Genomic DNA, 21,402 nt, shown 5'->3' on the forward strand with positions numbered 1-21,402 from the left:
AGATCTCTTCATTCATTCCTTCTGCTCTTTTGCTAATTCCCATCTATTATTCCGTCAGTGCTTGCAATGAAATCCCATGCTTATTTGTTCAGTCATATTTATATGCCATGTTACTCAATGTTAGAAAGAGAACTCACTGCTTTTTTTCTTCCCCTAATGTGATTTCCTTCAGAATGACTTCAAGTGTGAATTTACAAAGAATTGCAGCTTATAGCTAAATGTTTAGTGATGCATGTACTGTGGGCATATAATTACTTGATTTTCATTTCCACTAAGGCCCCTTTACACAGTTCTTGCAGTGCAATGGGGCCTTAAAGTGTCTGTAAGTTTACACACACTTTAAGAACTCTTTTACGCTGCCAAAGCACAGTCAAAGGGACTACAGCTTAATGTAAATAAAAGTCGCTATGTGGCTCTTGGCAGAAAATTCATTTGAAAGCTTTGAAATTGTTCCTTATCAAAATCACTGAATCTTTATCTGAGAAACATTTTTAAACTATATATATTTTAAGACCAGCACTTCCAAATGCTGTCAACAGCCTTGATATCCTTCAGACTTCACTTTCCCAGTTCTCAGACTTTTCCAGTTCTCAGCCTTTTCCATATACAACTCCCCTTTTCATGCTGGGATTATTCTGAAATGCTTTAGAACATTTTCCAAGCAAACCCTCCCTGCATCATGGAAGGGGCAGGTGGGTCATGCTTGTGATACCAAGTTAAAAAGCCTTCCCTTCATCACACGAGTTACCCTGACTGGTGAAAGTTATTGGAGCAACTTACATGAGGAATGACTCTAGGCCAGACCTGCATCTGGTAAAAATGGGTGGAGTTCCTTTGAGGTTGATGGAGCGACAGTAATTTACATGAGCTGATGGCCTAGTCCTCCTTTGTGATAGTGAGGATTGCAAAGCTGAGTCCTGGATGTTGGTTATGCCAGCTGTGTGGCTGGAAGAGAAACATAATTAAGTTTCCTAGTCAGATCAGCCTTTATAGGTAAAATGATCTAGTAACCTTGCTCTATCAAGCATCTTAGATTAAGAACATCAATGTTTACCCTACATGGTCTGTGGCATTTCCCCACTACTCATTTTAAAACACAGCTAAAATAGCCTTCTTCTCTGCTCATGTAAGTATTTCCAGTCGCTACCAACTGTCTCCCTTGTTCCCCCTTAGAATTCTTGAACTTCAGTGGAACAAGAGCCAGAAACCATAGGCTAATTCAGTAAACCCTTGTTAATTCATCACTCCAAAGAGAATGCAAATGATGAGAGGAGTGCTGGCAAGGAACCCAAACAATACTGCAATAGACAATGGTGGTGAATTCTCTCTCAGGTGAATTAACCAGAGTTTACTGTACTATTTTATTGCATCAAATTCCCCAAATACAGTGAGGTTTAGCTATTAATATAGTCATACTATTTCTTCTTCTCCTTTAATGATTATAGGCTCTAGATGGTTGATTCTTTTTTAAAATGATACCACACTAAACATCTTCACAATTATAGTTTTTACAAGTCTGTAATAGAAATTTAAGTAATTTGTTATTTGTCCAAAGCCCTCATTTAATGCACTCGCTAGAAAAATTCCAGAGCTAAGCCAGTAAGGTTAATGCCAGCTGCCTTAACTTTTCAGCCTAATGTACTCAGCCTAAGGCCAACTTTTCCAAAAAGCTGAAGTGATTTAGAAGCATCAAACTGGCCAATGAGACCTGTGATCCTCAGTCTTTTAGGTACTTAAATAATATCGCATTATATCATAATCTACGTTAAATACTTCTAAGGGTCCTGCTACTGTAGCACCTGAATTGCTCATAATCAAGAATATATTTATCCACACACATCCCAGGCAGTGAGTATAGTACTCTTAACAGTATTATATGGATGAGGAACCAAGGTACAAAGAAATTAGGTAACTGTCACACAGGAAGTTGTGGTAGAGCAGGGAAGGATTACAGGTCTCATGAGCTCCAGACTGTTGTTCAATATCCTTCCTCCTTTACCAAGTAAGATTATGGAACCTCGCTGGGGGTAGATCCAGGAGGGGTGAGCTTGTACCCTCTTCTGATTCCTGGTCCACCCAAAGTTTAAAACCAACTGTCTGGCAGTAGCAGCAGCATTTCTAGTCAGGCAGTGCTGAAGGAGTCACTTGACTTCATAGCTCATCAATCTACCTAATTCCTTCTAAACTTCATTCCACAGGTGTTGCTGACTTCTTCTCTTTTTAATGGTCTTAATTTTCCACCAAACAGGCTATCTGTTATTCTGCAATACTGCTACACTACCTGTTAGCTGCCCCTGGTCATGAAGCTCCTAATTCACAGCCCTGCAAATTGTTTTTAACTCATTCCAATGAGGTTATATGCGTTTTTGTTTCAATCTCTAACTGAATAATACAGCCTTATGACCTTAGAATATTAGTAAGCCTTCTAGTTTATTTTTACCTGGAGAAAAATGTGTTGTGTTATATTTAATGGTGCATCACACCATCTGCACGCCCTTTTCAAAATTCTAGATCCACCCATGAACCTCACCCCATTTTTGAGGCACATAAATATCATCCCCATTTGGTGAATTGGTCAATTGGAGCACAAAGCATTTAAGACACAGTTTTCAAAAATAAATGCCTAAATTAAGGCTCTTAAATTCACATTTAGACATTTAAACAAGCAGCTTAAGAGCACCAAGCACTTATAACTTATATCTTAATATATGTTAATGTGTGTGATATCCAAGGGCCATGTCCAGACAAGCATAGCCGCGTGTTATGTGGAGCTGCAGACATCTGTGGTACCACATTCCACACATTCAGGTGTTCCTGACCCTGGGAGATACTGGGGTCAAAAAAACCTGTGCAAAAAAAAAGTGGGGCGGCATATGTGGGAGCAGCATGTGCCGCCCAAAACTGGAGCCTAGCTGGCCAGTCACACTCCAGCTGCTGGCCAGGCTCCAAGCAGCAGGATCACTGCTGCTGCAGCCCCAGGAGTGCCCCAGGATCCGAGGTAAGGCTCAGCACTGGCCCCAGCCTCCCCAACTCCACCCGGGGTAACCAGCCACACACCAGAGGGTGCATGGCACAGGCATTCCCCAAGGACAAACTAGCAACATCACAAGGTGCACCGCTGCTTCTTGTCCCTGGGGAAACAAATCTCCACGCTCATGTGGACATGACCAAGGAGTGTTTTTTAATTAGTTATGAGCTGAAACCAGTTGTTCAAGGAAACAAAAGCTGCTGATTTCTTGAAACATTTGAAGATAAAGGCACACATTTAGATGCTAAATATGGACTTAAGAACCAGTCTTTAAGCCCTTCAATTTTTATTTCTTGGTCTTTGTGACTTGGCCAAAGTGACAAAAAAATATGAGCAGAAGATATAACTGATTAGAAAACACTCCCTGAAATAAAAAAAGCATTAATACTTTTTTATAAAGAGCTCGCCATTTCTCATTAGCATTTTAAAGCATTTCTTATGTGTGACTCTAATGTTAATCATGAACCCATCCATGTCCCTGGGCATTTGCATGTGCCAGCATCGACCAATGGCTGATGCTAAATGGCACTGCATTTAAAATCTTCATAATTTGACTTCAGAGTGCTGACAAAACTAAAAAAGATTTAAAGAGTTGGAAAGTGATTTTTACTTTCCAGGCTAGTCTGAGTACTGTACATTCATTGTAATCTTGGAGGCAATGTGACCTGTGAAACTGGCAACTCTCCCATGCATAGCGTCTTAGAGATGTTTATAGCACATGATATTTTAATTGCCTGATGACAACGTTATTTGGGAATATATCATTTTGACAATGTACTTGCTTCATGTATTAAGCAAAAAATATACGATGTTTAAATAACATTTAGGGCCAGACTTAAGCTCAACAAAGCAACGAAAATTAAAGCAAAGGTAGCTGTTACCCCTGCCCTTTAATTTACCACATTAACCCACACGCATGTGCCTAGACATTTCAGGGGACTCCAAAACACGACATACATATCATTTAAAATATCCTGGCCCGACTGAAGTCAGTAGGAGTTTTGTCTTTAATTTAACTGAGACCAGAGTTTCACCCCATGTCATGAGTTAGAGGAAGAATGGCAGCCTTAGGTATGAATTTCCTTTTATAAGAGCGGGTAAAAATAAAATCCATCACATTTTTTTAACCTGTGTATATTTCTATTTTATAATTTATTATTGTTTAAAATAGGAGGGGAGTGGTCAAAAAAGAATAAAGGATTTGGGAAATTCATGCAAACTATATTTCATATGTAATCATGTCTGATTGGCACAAAAAAAGGGACATAGAATTTCACCCAACAAACCCTGAAGGGCAGGAAATGATTCCTCTATTCTTTGACTCTCAAAAAATTATTCCTTGAATGTCCAAGGAGTATTTTCATGTTCAAATAGAATTTTACCACTTTTATGTATATCAAGTCAAAGGCTCAACCCAGGCTAACAGCTTGTTGGGCCAACACGGTTAAGGCACACCAGTTTCTGTAGCCAACAACAACCTAGCAAATGATGTGGCTAACATGACATTTACCTCCCCACCCTGAATGACCAGACACCTATTTACAGCATGGTCACATGGAAACAAACTTTGGTATGAGCAAGGCTTGAACTCTCACCTTCAAAGGAATAGCAAAATGCCTTAATCCCTTTGCCCCTGCACCTCTTATTTTTTCCATATGTTACTCACTGAAAATATAGCTTTGAATGTAAATGTGCATTAAATGCTTATCCCTCTACATGCACTGAGCTAGATCCTCTCGGGGTGCAAACTTATAATTAATGGATGTACCCCAATTTAAGACTTAACCTGCAACATATACATAATGATTCTTTTTGGGAAAAGGGGTGGGGGGCATTCCTGTAAAGAACTTCAATGGGACCCTGATTTGGGGGAGGAACTATATTCCCACTCTTTGCAGTATCCGAGATCATGGTTTATAAATGGCAACTGACCCTTAACTATAACAACACTAAGAGGTGACACTTTAATTTATCTCCCTGTTGGGATTTCCTCTCTGTCTCTCTGATGCCCTGTGTCTGTGGTCTTGTTTATCAACTCAGTAGTGTTCATAACAAAGTACACACATATATTACAGTGATGTACATCACAGTCATAAAAACTGGGGGTAGCCAGACACCTTCAAATATGGAATGTGCATTAGCAAATGTGGTCCATAAAATTTCAAAGCCTGAGACCTTTTCACAGCCTGACAGATTTTACCAGTTAGCTTTCCACATTCCTGATGTAACCCAATACAGGCATTGCAGCCTGAATGATAAACAGAGACTCCTTCAGGAAGCTTTGAGAAAGCAGAGGTTCAGAATGTTACACTAGCCCTAACTATTCCACAGGTGATTGTTAAGACAGCATGGCTTGTTTTCTCTGCTCTCTGAGCAACCAGCAGAACAAGGAATAACATCAGATGCTTTTTATAGACTTTCAGTACCTTTGAATGCCATCTTTTAAAGAAAATAAAAATACCTTGCTACTTTACAGCCTGGAATACAAAGAGAAGAAGTGCTAAACTTTGAAGTTAGGCATGAACAAGCTTTTCCCACCAGTAATTTTAGTGCGATGTGGACCTCAGGCAAGGTGTGACAAGACACTTATGGGTATATCAGTGGATTTATATGTATTATTTTAAGTTACCATATGTGCACAAGTGTTTAGATGCAGGCAGAAGGTGCAGGTACTCCTCACTTAACATCGTCCCAGTTAACAGTGTTTCGTTATTACAAAGATTATTCTTGATCTATCAGAGAACATACTCATTTAAAGTTGCGCAATGTTCGGTTATAAGGTTGTTTTGCCACCACCTGCTAGTAGGTAACTACTGTGATGTAATTGGATTAGCTTAACATCGTTTCACTTAAAGTTGCATTTTTCAAGAATGTAACTATGACAGGTAAATGAGGTCATAAGGTTTATATAAGTTAAGCACTGCCCAGAAGGAAGGGGAGTAGCCATGATGAAAAGACTCAGAGAGAGAAGCTGGACCATCTGAAACTTGCTCTCTCTTGAAATTCATGATAAGTGAACTGCCTACCTCGAGAGGGAATCTCTACCTGCCTCTGGATGATACTTATGAGTAACCTACCTGAAATCTACCTAGATATATAGCTTGCAGTAACTCAGATGCATGATCAAAAGCTACCCAGGCACCCTGTTTGCTCTATGAGATTTCTTTGATATTGTTCTACCCTGTACCCTATTTCAAACCTACTCCTTTTAACCAATAAAGTTCTCCTTTGTACCTAGCATGGCAGACTTATTGGGAGAGGGGTTACATTATCCCTTGGGGTCCCTTTGGTTCGGCTGACTAAGGGAGACCACTATTTGTGCTTCAGACTAAGGGAAGCACCCCAAGTTCTTGAAGTGGATCAAGTACCCTCAAGGGCTACTAGGCCTGTATTTCCCAGGGGGCACAGAGCCAGGATCAGTCCAGACCCTGGCTGGTGGCAGCGTTACCCCCAGGCTAGCAGTTGTGCTCTAGTAAGGGGTTCGGCCAGACATAAGTTGCCCCCAAGGAGGCACTTGGAGCCTGGGAGGTGGTCAGGCACAGTGAGGTGGATGGGTCAGCACAGGAGCACCTGCTACTGGCCCGCCACATTCGCAACCTCCCCTCCCACTGCTGACAGTGCCAGTGGTGTCTGTGGGAGCTCCCTCACTTACCGCCGCCACGCTCCCTCCACCACCGTGCCCCCCGCAACCACCAGGGCCATGCATCATTCATGCAGTAGGCCAATACAGGCTGACTAGAGAACAGGCAGGACAGCGCCCTCAGGACAGCGGTAGTGGCAGGTGGGGGAGGGGGGAAAGGGAAGGGCCTCTAAGCAAGGAGGGGATTTTGAAAAGTCCCCCACTTATGCTCTTCCAGAATAGTCTGTCTGCCCTGTGGGGATGGGGTGGGAGGGGAGGAGAAGACTGGAGCAGGGGGGCAGTAAAACCTGCAGTGGCAGTCACTGCTCTCTGGATCTACTTCTGAATTCCATTATTCAAAACCCATCATGCCCATCACTCAAAATAATTTAACAGACATTTTGTGCAGTAATATTTCATCCCAGAAATGGTTTGCAGACTACTCAGTTAACATGTGATTAACTATGAGTTATTCTTGATGTATAAATGATCAGTATGTCACACTGTACTGTTACTGCTTCCTATATCATTGGATTAACTTGCATAAAGAGGAAGAAAAACCAAAGAGATTTCAAGATAGGTAAACAGACACTTCCAACTTGTACCTTCATACAGCTGTCATTTATTTGAATATTCCTGAGGCTCCCTCTGCAGTCAAACAACATGGATATAGTTGTCTGAATTAAAAGATTGAGAATATCATTAAAGAAATATCATCACTTTCACTTTGAAGTGTTCTCTCAGCTTTAACACACATGTATACACAAATACATCATCTATATAACAGAAGTGACCCATTTTGACGTCCTCAGCCTCAGCTGAGATGTTATGCGCAACTCAAAGAACTCCAGCTGAAACAAGCAGAACCAAATGTGGTTGAGAATTTGACTCAATGGTGATTTGTGGACCATAGTTACTGATATAAATTCAACAACTGTCAGCAGGCAAGGAAGACTGTAGCATATTTTCAATCAGTGTGCTTTAAAATAAGCAGACATTGTTTGCCACACACTAAGGGTAAGTCCAAATTTTTCACATAACTGTACTATGTGCCATCCCACTGAGACCAGCAAGATGGCATAGAAACCAGACCAGCACAGAATTTTGGCACATAGCACATGCCACAAGCAGGACAACTTATTTTTAAAAATATCTGGGAAACTATATTTCACATATAACAAAAAGAAATGAATGTACAGCTACAGGTTTAGACTGATTCCCAGTCCCTGACACCAGGTCTGTAAATGTAAGATCAGTACCAAGATGAGGTAAGTTTAAATTGGGTGGCTGTTTTGAACCCACTTTAACCTCCCAAACGTCTGTACTTAGCCCCAGGGGAAGATCTAGGATTCTGAAAAGGGGGTACACATGTGGTGTGGCATGTCATCACATATAACACAACGCATATTTTTCTCCAGTTAAAGAGAAACTAGAACTTTACTAGTAGGTATATTATTCCATTTAAGATCAAAACAAAAGTAAATATAACCATTGGAATGTGCACTAATTTGCTAGAGTATATATATAATTTAAAAAAATACAACCTACTATGCAAAAAATAATCAAAGGATGTTATATCATTAGTCCTGTAGTCATTATTATTACATATGCATTTCTTATTCAGATTCATACGATAAAATCTAACCTTCTTGAGTGTCTTGACAGTTTATCCAATATTTTACTGTCAAACATTTCTGCACCTGAGTTAATATTACCACACCGAAGTTGAGCTAAAAACAGTCTACAGGACTGTAAAGTAGAAGACAGACATTACCAGGAATGACTAATAGACAGCAAAATTGCAGAAGAAAGGATAGTTTGACTAGTGAAACTTCAAGACCATTAAAGGGATAGCAGGTTGTTAACTCCTGTGGAGTAGAAAGAGATCACTAGGAATCAGGGAGAATATAATGAATGATTAAATCAATGGCTCTCACAACACTGCCTGAATAGAAATGCTGCTGCCCATCCCAGGCAGTTGGTTTTTATGTTTTTGTAGAGCAGGACTCAAAGGGGGCACACAACTGCACCAGTATACCCCCACCCAGACCCACCGCTACCCATACCCCAAATTGGACATGAGAACAAAGCGCCATACCCAACTTATTCTAACCTGGGGCTGAGCATTCTCTTTTTTCACCATAAATTCTACCATGGAACTTAGATAGCTTTCTCAACCAAAGTTATCAAAACTTGAACATTTCCACAAGGAATTCTGGTTTTACTACACTGTCATTTTCCAAAAAGAAACATCTTACTAAAAAAATTCTAAAGCTCTAATCGCAGTCACTTTGGGAACATAGGGTAGCACTTGAAGAGTAAGCATGTTTTGATGCCCTACTCAAGATTTCACTTTGCCTCTTTCCTTTTTCTACTCATTAGTTTGATTTGACTTACAAACACACACCTTTCCTTCTGACTTCCTTCCCCCCCCTTTGTGCATTTAACCGAACCTAATCACAATCCAATTCATAGGGAATAGCTCTGTTCTTGAGTGTTTTAGAGACTCTATACATTTTAAGAGTGGGTCAACAACGGCTGATTTCCAGCACTACTAACATAGGTCCATTTTTTGGAGCCAAATGTAGAGGAACTATAAGTAGAGGAACCATAAGTGTATACTTATTATATGTGCGTACATACTTAGGTGAATGTATGTAAGCACACATGAGAGAGAGAGAGAGAGAGAGAGAGAGAGAGAGAGAGAGAGAGAGAGAGAGAGAGAGAGAGAGAGAGAGAGAGAGAGAGAGAGAGAGAGAGAGAGAGAGAGAGAGAGAGAGAGAGAGAGAGAGAGAGAGAGAGAGAGAGAGAGAGAGAGAGAGAGAGAGAGAGAGAGAGAGAGAGAGAGAGAGAGAGAGAGAGAGAGAGAGAGAGAGAGAGAGAGAGAGAGAGTGTGTGTGTGTGTGTGCGCGCGCGCGCAGAAAGGAAGAGGAAGAACAATTGCCCAGAAGCAATATTTGGGAATTTTCCAACTTGAAAAAAATGTGATGAAACTACAGTTTCATCCACCCATACCAAAGCCTGCAAAACAACAGTATAAAACATAGCTATGAGAGATCTAAGAATTATAACAGACTGTTGATCATGTTTGACTTTCTTGCAAATGGCACCAACTAAAACACAGACATATAAGCTGAATTTACCACTGGCACTCCACTGACTTCAAAAGAAGTGGACTGGCTTATCTCATTGCATAACAGCAGTAATTCTCATGCTACTAAAGCACACTCTCAATAGAGATGCTCTCGGCTATAATCAAATGTGTCAGTATCACATTGACATTTAATTCACAACCAAAGACACATCAGTGTTTCATATAACCTTGAGTCTTGCATGCATCTAAGGGCTTTAGAAACTGAAAGTGAGCTTGCAAAATGTAAAAGCATATGCAAAAGGACTTTATAATCAATATTTATTAGGGGGTGAAGATCCTACTTCAGCGAACGTGACTCTAAATACTGAAAGTGGAGCCTCAACTAGTTAAGAAGAGGTCAACTAACATTCATTCCAAAGTAAGGAGACAATGTAGAAAGAAGAGCAGAGGCTAGACAAGAAGTTTTTGGAGAGCCTGAGCATCATCATCATCCAGGGTACCAAAACAACTACCCTCCCTCAACAACAACCAACCCTTATTTAAGGGGACAACCAATATTTATACACCCTACAGCAGTACTTGCAATGGCAAGCTGTTCCATTAGTTTCTAAGCATGACTTGGAAAATATAAAGGGAAAGGGAAAGAGGAAGAGAGATCACATTCTAGTGCCAGGGGTCACCAGGCCTGGATTTGATTTTAAAAGTCTCTGTTCAAAGCATTGCAAATGCCTTTTCAGGCACATGCAGACTGATGAGAGGTAACTCTGGGTTTTTCCTCTTTTCAAGTACACTTGGCAGTTGATCCTGCTCATGGTCAGTTCCTTGGCAACAAAACAAGTTTCTCTGGCTACAAAATAAATATTCCACATTGAAAATATTTGCGAAAAACAGTTTTTCCTACCGACGTTCCATAGTACTCAGGCCACAGAGTTTCCCCAAACAACCTAAAATGTTAGCAGGGTTACACAAAGGATGACCTCCAGTTAGAGAGAGATAATCACTCTGAAACAGATACGAGAATATCTCCTCTCAAGAGTTTTCATCTTCTAAAAATATTTTGCTAAATCCACGTTATGATTTGTAGATTGTGTAAAGTAATTTAACTATCTAGGAACAAATTAGCTAACTGGATCCCACACCTTTTTAAATATAGGTGTGATGGGAGACATTTGTGAAGACTGAAAATCTGGAAGTTGCAACATTCAGTCTGAGATGAGTGTCTATGACAGCCTGTCTAGAGACAGGACCCAGTAAGCATACAATCAGATATCTCATCAACTACAAGAGCCACAAAGGGATACTCCTGGAAAACTGGGTGTTGGTCTAAAACATTTATTTAAAGCCATGTCAGAACAATTCTTAAATTCTTATCATCCAGATGACCATATTGGCTTTCCCCAGCACCACCACTTTAGTTAGGATATGATTTTATTAAGAAATATAGGAGGGTAGAAGCCAATTCTTCCTCTTCTTTTGAAAGTAAAGGAAAGTGTAGGCCAGCTATAAACAAAATAGTGGCTGGTTGCTGATTTTACCCTGGGAGAATTGCTGGTGGGGTGTTTAGTTGTCAGATCATTATAAAGGGTCTTATAACAGCAAACAAAAAAAAGTATGGGGAGATATGAAGCCCCACTATTTACTAATTGTGGATTGATGAGATTATTCCCTAGAAATAAAAGACTAATAAAAAAAGAAGCTTGGATATTACCAGCAAGTTAATTGTCTGTCTTTCTTTTAATTCCTTTAAAAATATGTAAATTATTCAAAAGTACATTAAATTAACAGAAGAATGAGTGATCTATGACTGATTGGAGGTGCTAGATAAGATTTTTCCAAAGTACCTATATGACTGAGGGACCACAATCTCATTTTCAAAAGAGTTACACAGGACTTAATGGGGGGGAAAAAAAAAATAAAATAAAATAAAATCAGTGGCACTTCAGTTCAGCGCCAGAGCACACAGCCCAGAAGCATCAATATAACTCAACTTAATTTGTGTACATGAATTTGAATTACACTCAATCCAGAGCAGAGAAATGGTCCATTATCCTAAGGCAGCTGTCATAAAAGTTCTATTTCACAACTTTATTACTAACAAAAACAGGTAATAACTTGATTGCTTTGGGCAAATAACTACCCCAGGATAACCATGAGTGCATGACACAGTTACAAATATAACTTATACCTCTACAGTTTTACTACATGTTGGTATTTTTTTCAGGGTAATTTTATATCAGATTGTGGTAAATTACTCTGGAATGAGGATTTATGTAAATACACCTTGTGTCTAGGATCAAAATCTTTTTAAAATTGGCACTGGAGTTCCAAAGTCATTTAGTGCCAGATCCAAGAAAAAGGACTTGGTCATCTAAAGTGGGATCTTAGTGGACTTCAGATGCAAAGCTGTGACCTTGAGCCTTTCAGAGCCCAGGGATGAGAGCAGTATGATGTAAAACCATTGCTGCAGTGAATTAAGACTGTTAAAAGTTAGTGTTAAACCCCTAAATCTGAATGTGGCCCTTGTTATTGCTGTCCAGGGCCTGGCACAAGGGTTTTAATTTACATTATGTAAAACAAATGTCACTAAAACCACATGCCAGTGAAAGAGTGTGGTTGTCAGTAAAAGTGTCAGATTATCAGTAAAACTTAAAATCCTGAGTTGGCAACACAAATGCAGTGATGGCCACTACTTTCTTTTATAACACAGGCCTGTGGTGTGCCAGTGCTATCCCAACTCATTTCTACAATAGCTTAGTGGTTATAGCATTCACCCAGGATGTGGAGGACACAGGGTTTAAGTTCCATCCTCCGACAAAATCTACATCTTTGCCCTGATCACCAGGCCATAGGTTATTCTGAGGATGAGGCAGCATACACTGTGGAGACATTTCACTGAGCCCATGAATCTTGATTTCTTTTCTGCCTGGTGAGCAGCTTTAAAAGGAAAGATGGGGAGTGCCTTTCCCTAGAACATCCTGTAGGGCATTCTCAAGAGAGGTGAGAAACGTGAGTTTGAATCCTCTCAGGTTGACAATGAAGTTGAAACTTAGTCCCCCATACCTTGAGCTATTGCTCTAATACCAGCGTTATTGCACAAGAGGAAAGCAGCTCTACATCATCTTCCTCACTACAAATGAGGAAATGAAGCACACGGAGATTAAGAGAGAAAATATCCATTGATTTTAGGTGCTTAATATCAGATATCTGTGATATGATTTTTCAGTGTATTTAAACTTTTTGTATTGTCTCATATGTTCAAAGCATAGGTCCCATTGACTATTTCTACCTGTGGCTTCCTTCTCTTGTATAAAAGATTTGTGTCCCAAGTACAAGTGCCCATCTCTACCAAATGTTATGTTCTAGCATGGGAACACTAGATCTTTCAAAGGAATATTTCAACGTGAGTATAAAAGTGTTTATACTAGTTTAAGCCTTGAACAATTCTGACTGACATTTTCCAAAAATAATACAGCCTGAGGCAGAAACCCAGAAAAGATATTTTAAATTTGATAAACATATAAGCAACTGAAAACAGGTTTAGAATTGGGAGGGTTAGATAACCTTAACAACAGATGGCATTACCAGTCCCATCCATACTTAGATGCTAGTTACTTTGGTTTAAATCCAGATTACCAAAATTGAACTTTATAGAGTTTCTCAAGTTTCATCTGACACAGCAGATTAGAATCTGAACAGCTGGGAGCCCAGTGGGTTGTCTACCAATTACTTACAATGATCTTCCACCAAACACTCAAATTTTGGGGCAGTTAAAATTTGATGATTTGGTGAATTTAAGTAATACTGTTTTCCATTTTTCCAGAAATGTACCATAGTACATAAAACATGGTAGCAGCTCTAGTCAATTACTGAGCTTCCCCAAACTTCAGTTTATGATGTGCAAGTTCATTGTAAGCAGTTGGTGGACAAGCCACTGGGTTCCCAGCTGTTCAGATTCCTTCTGTGAGAGTCAACACAGTTGTATCTCTACTTGTGTTTTCAGCTTCTCCCTGCAGTTTGTTGTAATGCACCTACCTAAAATAATCAGACCACCTGCTGCATCTCCAGATTAATTTAATGAAGCCCTGCAGCCATTTGGTTTACATGGTTTAACACTAATTATTGAAGTGGATACCATTGTAATGACATGACAAAATAAAATTGTAGATTTATTTTGATCAATAAATATAATTATATCACCAAAGCATCAGTTATGAGCAAGTATAATTAGTTCTTTATACCATAGTTTAGCCCATCATGCCAGTTTTGTGCACATTACAGAATATGAAGCAAACGTTTTACATTTGCAGAAGACCTGATACTTAAAATTAATTCCGTTTGTATTGCTCAAACATTCTGAGCCCTGGAAAAAAATTCTACAATATCTGTAATTAGAGGTGCACTGTAATTAGAGGTGCTGCTGGACTGTGCTCCTGGCCACCTGTGTGCTGCACTGTGGCTGCGTGCCTGCACAGAGCATTTATCAGTGGCATTATTAGCTACATCAGCCAAAGAAGCCAATTGCTGAAGCAGTCAATTTTTCTGATTTTTCATCAGTCCCATAGCAGATCAGCACCAATATAAGAAAAATTGACTGCATCAGCAATCAGCTTCTTTGGTTGATGTAGCCAGTAATGCCACCAATAAATGCCCTGTGCATGCACGCAGCCACAGTGCAGCACACAGGTGACCAGAAGCACAGTCCAGCAGCATGAAGAGCAGTCAGGTCCAGCAGGTAATTCTGCTGTGAGGGAAAGGGCAGGCGGGGCAGATCGAGGCCCCCATGGTGAGGGAGGGAATGGGGCTGGGATAGGGGCAGGTGCTGTACAGCTGGGGCGGGGTGGGCAATGGATCTGCAAGTGGCTCATTCAGGGGGTGAGGGAAGTGTGGCTCCCACTGGTGCACGCACCCCCAGGAGCATGTGTGACTTGTGCTACCTTAGTCAGAGAGAGTATGTGCCCCCCCAGAGACCAGTCAGTGACTGGGGGGGGTCCCCCCACAGCACAACTCACCAACTGGGGAGCAGCCATGGTGCTCCCAGAAGTGACCGCAGCACTACATCCAGCGCTCCTGCTCCCCAGCTGGCACTCGTGTGGGGAGGCACCAGCGCCCCCGCCTGCTCCCCCTGCCCATCACCTAAGTGGGAAGCGCGGCCTCTCGGGGTGCACCAGTGCTCTCATGGGGTGCACATGCACTCCTGTGCACCCCCTACACATCTCCAGTTCCCAGGAAGGCATGAGGGGTGTGTGCTTCCAGATCTGCATGAGAGGTGAGGGCAGGCAGCTACTGTGGGCTGGGGGCATCACCAGGCTCTTCCCAGCAAAGGTTGGGCTGGGTGACATTTGCAGTGGGCAGCAGTGGCACTGGGAGGGAAGCTATGGCAAATTTTGGGGTGGCTGCACACTGAAGTAGCTCACATCCCAAAAAGCGGGAAGAAACTTGGGGCAGCTAGGCACCAGTGCCCTTTCTGGCCACCAAGCCGAGCCATTTTGAGTTTATCTCATCTATATAATTGTAATTTTTTTACATTAACATGAGCAGGGGATGGACCCTTAAGGATCCAAGCCACAGCCTAACACCATGGGGTAGCCCACATGACAAACACCTACAATGTGCCAACAAATGGCAATAATACCCAAGCAGAAAGGGATGGGCTGCAGGACAGGAGGAGCCTCACAGAAGACCACACTAGGGTCACATCTGGCCCACAGAGAACCACTGGATCATGAAGAGTACAGGGTCATCTTGGAACATCAAGTCGTGGTGGACAAGTGGGTCAAGTGTGATGTGGCCCAGGGGCACAGGGCATGCCAATGATGCTGGGGCGGTAGCACCAGGTGTAAGCCTATCACACCAGAAAAAGGTCATTGATGCAAAGGAGCCTACTTTCAATGTGCACCTTCTTAACTTTAAACAGAATATAGTACTGTCTGGGTAATCTTAAAAACCTCATCTCCTTCAGAATTTTGTGGGACATTCTGGTAAAAAAAATCAGGGGAGGGGCTACTGCCTTCAGCTATAAATTTAGTAACAGTATACCCTGTATTTATGTATTAACTTTCATCCAAAGGTCACAAAACACTCATAAGCATTTATTTATTAATTCCAATACCTACTGTGAGACAGATGGCTTCCCCTTTTGCAAATGGAGAAACAAAGGCACATTATGTTGTAACAACATACCCAAGGTTGCACAAGTCAATAACCAAAGTAGAAATAGAATTAGAAACAACAAAGCGATGTTCATTAATATTAAAAAATACAAACCTAAATGATGCCAAATATAGGAATAATTCTGCATCCTGGCATGCTTCAATCTGATTATAAAATCAGAGCTGAAAGGCACCTCTGGGGTGATCTAGTTCACTCCTCTAAACCAGCACTATGGATGTTGTAGAAACTAACTCATTCAATAAGACAAATGGAACATCTTTACCAACAACAGTGGAATACTAGAAAAGTTTCCTAATCATACACAGACTGCCATGGCTTCACATGTAGAATAACACTTGCTCTTAGCGTCTACTAAATGGCCTAAAATGGCTGTTACTTCAATATCTTAAAATGACAGAGCTATTCCAAATTCATGGCATCCATGAGCATGGGCATTAGGGTTGTGCGAGGCAGAACATATTTGATTCAGATTCAGGCCAATTTGGGGAACAGTGATTCGATTTGTTGATTTGGATCACTGTCCCAACTTGATTTGGCCAAATCTGAATCTGAGGATTCAATGCTGATTCAGAGAATCAGCGATTTGGCCATAGGCACTGCTTTAAATGTTTTTTCTACATACCTTGAAGTACCAGGCATGGCTTGTGAAGGTTGAGGTGGTAGGGTGGATGGAGCATCCCACAGGAGTCCGGGGGAGGCCCCTGACTCAGCGATTGACCATGGGTGCCCCCGCCCAGACACAGGAGGCATCAGTTGCCAAGCTGGGGGTGGGAGGAGGGTTCCCCTACATGTTCCGTAAAGGACCCAGAAGTGGACCAGAAGTGCTTTTGGTTCACTAACAGGGCTGCCACCGAGCGTGCTGGGGACCCCCCATGTACCCATTGGATGCTCCATCCCACCCACCATCTCAATGTTCATGAACTGCCTGGTACCTTGAGGTATGTAGAAAAAACATTTAAAGCCGTGTCTATGTCCAAATCATTGAATCTCTCTGAATCGATTTGGAGGGTTCTGATTCGATTTGGAGAGATTAAAGGGTCTTCTGATTCAATCTGGATTTGAAAATTGGCCGCCAAATCAGTCCATATCAAATCAGTAACCAAAGCTTCACACAGCCCTAATGGGCATACATTTACATCAGTGCAAAGCAAAACCTACACTTCTGTGCCTGTGACAGGATACAACCTTACTTGTGTTTCAAGATTTTTTTGTAGCAAACTCCTGAAACAGAGAGTTATCTACAAAGCCTGGCTTCTGAAACTGGTTTTACTTTTAATTTCAGGCACTATGGTAGTTGGGGTATAATTCTTTATTAAATTCTTTAGATGGCCCCAAAAAAACTATAGGAAGGTTACAACTTTTTACTAAGCTCTAAGTCAAAAAGCCTGAGGCTGAATCAATTCAATCTTCTCAAGTTAGTCTAAGCTGTGTAGATTGAACTGATAAGCAAGTGAAAACATTCTCTTTTGATTCCAGAAATGCAGCCTCATGCTTGCAGTGGCCCATGCCAGAAGCTGGCGGGGTGCAAGGAAAGGGCAGTAAAGCCCATCTCCCTGCTTGGCTGGATCAGACAACTTGAATATGGAAGGGATCTGGGACAGAAGTTCAATAAACTGATTTAACCTAAATCAGTTAACTCTGATACTACACCCAGCCAGCTTATCTTAAACTGGTTTCAGCCATTCTGAAAGCAGCTTATGCACATTGGACTTCTGTTGCGTTACAGATTGGAACCAATTTCCGATATCACTTATACCAGTTTGTGTGTAATTTCTGTCCCTAGCCTAAGGGACTTTTGCAGAAGAGCAATGGCCAGTTTCATCCTAGAAAGGTGCAGAATGGTATGATGCCAAACATTACTTACAATATTTTTTCAGTTATGGTGAAATTAATCTCTCCCATGCAAACCACAAACAAAACTTAACACAGAAGCACCAAGAGAGCCAAACCACTACTACTACAGACAATTGGTTACACTCCAGTCAACAAGTTCATCCACAATTCTTCTCTTTCCTCAGAAGCTGTTAAAGAGAATGATTGTGGTCACTCATCCATTGTAGCATTCTTTTGACTTCATGCAGTTAACCCATGCAAATACACTGTTCTACAGAGATCAATGATAATATCGCCTGAATTAGGATAAAGTCTGTAACCGGACTGGTATACTCTTACTTATGTAAATATATAGTAACTTGCAGAGTATGATGGTATTCAATAGGATTAAGGGTACCAGAATCTGACCCTTAATGCCAGTCCCACATGCTAGCTTTCCCCATATGAACAAATAAGAGACATTATCTGAAACCTCCTTACTAAAATTTCTCATCAAATCCATATTTTAATTCATTGAAGTACAGAATTCTAAAATGTATGCAACAAGAGGCCTAAAAGATCAATTAAACATATTAATTGCAATATATAAACATATTTTTAAAAAAGAACATCCTCAAATTAAAACAAACTTCGGTGTAAATGATCTTTGCTTGCTTTTCTTATAGCTAACACCTGAGATCACAAAAGGTAAAAGATTCATCTATTTTTTCAGCTTGCCTACTTTGTGTACATATCAGCATATTATGGATAGTCCATTTTCACCTTTCTCTTTACGGTAAGGCAATCAGTTTCCTCTGGAAGCACAGAAATTGGCATGGGCACTTGGAAAGGTATAGAATTTCCTAGTTAATTTCCAATTAACCGGCAGGATTTCCAGTTGACAAAAGTGTCTGTAGATACCATAGACTTTTCCTCAGATTTGTCAGTGTGAGGCTGAGATCAATTGTTCTCACATTTACCCTTCACATTCCATTGAAGAGGAAAAAAGTCATGACATAGATATTGTACTGCTTCCCAACTGTGGATTTTAGGAGGTCTCAGAAGACAAATGATAGGGGCTTGTTTGTAGTCGCTGATGATGAGCCAGGCTTTGGCAGTGTGCAAGAGTCACAAGAGGGTGAGATGCTCTCTATGGGTGTGCCAAGGTTTTAGCTAGACTGAATTCTGATATCATCATGTGAGCTATCAAGAGATCTGGAAGTCATTCTAAGAAGTAGTAGTGTTCATTTTTATTTATGACAAAAAATGAAGAACTAAGTCTGGAATTTTTCTTAAGGTGTCTTGGGCCAAGGATATTGAATTTCAATTTTGATCTTTAGACTGCAAAAAAAGGTAAACCTAATTTTACTTTAAGTAATTGATTTAAAATCAACAGTGCTCAGCCTTTCAGCCCTTTGAGCCAGATGAATGGGATAGAGCTAGATCCCATGCAGGTTGCTGCATGGAGTTGACCCCCGTGCACCAGATCCCACCTCAGACTGACCAAGTTAGTCCCTGCACACCTGGATCCTGCCTCCTGCTGCCTGGATCAGGTCCTATGCCATGCCAGCCTTGCATGCCAGGACTGGGCCCTGCACCACCCCAGCTTAGCATACCCCTGACTTAGCACACTGGGCCCCACACACTATCCACACACAAGGCTCACCCTGGGTCCAGAAATTTGATAGCTGGGGAGCAGCAATTAACACTGCCACCATTCCCCCACCACCAAATTTTCAAACCCCTGGGCAGCCCTTCAGGCCAAATGACATGACTTGGTGGGCTGAAAATGGCCTGCCAGCCATGGGTTCAGCTCCCCCCGATTTAAGTTAAATTGTGCCACATGTAGAAGCACTACTTTTGCCCTTCAAATTCTAAATAGTTTATGCAATGCAACATCCACTTGGAGGTCAAAAATAAAAACTGGTTGCTCCTCTCCCAGTTCATATATGGGGTCAAACATAAAGCTGAGAACTAGAAAAATTCTGGATTCAAACCTGGCTGCTTTATTGATTTACCTTTGTGGCCTTGTGTAAGTAACTGAATACCTCTTGATCCCCATTATCACCATGATGGGCTATCCTGCTTGTATGCCAAGTTGCATTATAGCTATGTGATCCCTTTCTTCCTGCTATACCAGCCGATTGATGCATAGTGCTGGTTTTCATGGAACAACTTATTCCAGTGACTACTGTGCTGGTAGCAGTCAGCTAGCTATTCCTAATATTCATATAAACATTCATTGAATAATAGAGTTAATTAATATATTCATTCAGCCAGGTTCAGGCATAAGTCAATGGAAGAAGCTACAAGGGGAATTTATCCATGAAGGAGCCAGGCAGGTAAAACAATTCCTTCTGTTGTTTGGTAGCATACAAGTACAGCTGAGCCTGGAAACTCATCTTCATAGTTAAGTGGACACTGGTCAGTTGTTGCACACAGGCGGCCTCTGCAGCTGGCATTTTTAAATGCAGATCAGTAGTCTGTCCAGCAAGCAGTAAGCTGTCACATTTCACTTATCAAGACCAGGGCTTCGGCTGTCCTGGGCTTTCCCAACAATAGGATTTCTTCCAGCCTGTCCAGATCATTTAATTGACAAGCATGTTCCAGACGCAACTACTTTGCCCTACTTCGATAAGTCATTTGACTCGATCAGTTGTAGTTTTTCCTTCTGTAAATGTGAGACCTCCTGCAGAATGCTCACAGGGCTCTTGCCTAAGCAAGGTCATTCTGGTCATCTCTGGTCCTAAAGGTAAACCGTGCCCCTGTTCCATGACATTGTCCAGGCCTCACCCCTTGTCAGTTAAAATGTACGCAAGCCCTTTGAAAGATCTTACTCCTCTTTTGTCTTGTCAGGAAATCTTCGGGACAGTTTATAATCTATATAAACGCTGAGACAAGACCATAAAATGAATCGTATTAATATAATTATGACCAGTAAAATCATCAAAAGGCCCGATTCCATATTTAAGCAAGAATAATGAGGTAATGTGAAAAAATACCCTGGGAGATCTAATTATATAATGCAGTATTCAGCACTGTGTGGCCAGTCCAGCAATTCCTGTAACATTCCAATCAAAGTGATCTCACTAGCATGTGAGAGAAGAGTCCAGCTGACAGATTTGGGACATGTAACGTACTATTTAGTCAAGAGGCCCCATGTGCTATTCATAAAGAATTAACAACTCTTATATTGACAATGACAGTATTGTCAGAAGACCTTTGGAAGGGAAAAAAAACTCCATAAACTCCGTCTCTGTGAAGTTGGGGCCTTTTTTTTTTTTTTGCCCCTTTTTTCCAATGCTGATGTAATCTCCAAACATCTCCAGCAGCAGCTGCTCAGCGAAACCGGGCACCTTCTCCCTAGTCCCTTTCAGCAGCACACGCAGCACTTTCCAGCTCCCTCAAGACAATCAGGGCCTTTCTTTCGCCAATTAGCTATCACTTCAAGAGCCCCGCGCTGTCCAACGGGCTCTTAAGAATAGTCTTTGCAGGAAACAACACTGGAGGGGCTTTCTTTTTTTTTTTTTTTGCCTAGACAAATTAAAAGGGGAAGAAGGGAGGGAGGGAAAAAAAGCACAACAAAACAAATCAGAACACAGAAGCTGTCCAAAAAGCATCGCTCAATTAGTACATCGACAAATGCAAAAGCAGCCTCAAGAGCCAATCCCAGAGCAA

At 41.2% G+C, this 21,402-nt stretch overlaps 1 long non-coding RNA gene across 2 annotated transcripts in view; it reads right to left on the bottom strand.

Annotated features, from left to right (window-relative positions):
• Window positions 1-989: 989 nt before the first annotated feature.
• Window positions 990-21,402, bottom strand: part of LOC109299000 — a 34,948-nt gene continuing 14,535 nt past the window's right edge. The window contains exons 3-5 of one of the 2 annotated variants that reach the window (XR_002097749.1): window positions 18,428-21,258; window positions 17,271-17,276; window positions 990-1,003 (exon numbers count right to left, since the gene is read on the bottom strand). This is a non-coding gene — a long non-coding RNA (uncharacterized LOC109299000). Of the gene's footprint in view, window positions 1,004-17,270; window positions 17,277-17,786; window positions 21,259-21,402 lie in introns of those variants that run through there. The other variant, XR_002097748.1, reaches the window with a different exon arrangement.

The sequence above is a fragment of the Gavialis gangeticus genome, unplaced genomic scaffold, assembly GCF_001723915.1.
Source record: "Gavialis gangeticus isolate Ggan-Ray unplaced genomic scaffold, GavGan_comp1, whole genome shotgun sequence".
In the NCBI taxonomy this organism is placed as follows: Eukaryota; Metazoa; Chordata; order Crocodylia; family Gavialidae; genus Gavialis; species Gavialis gangeticus.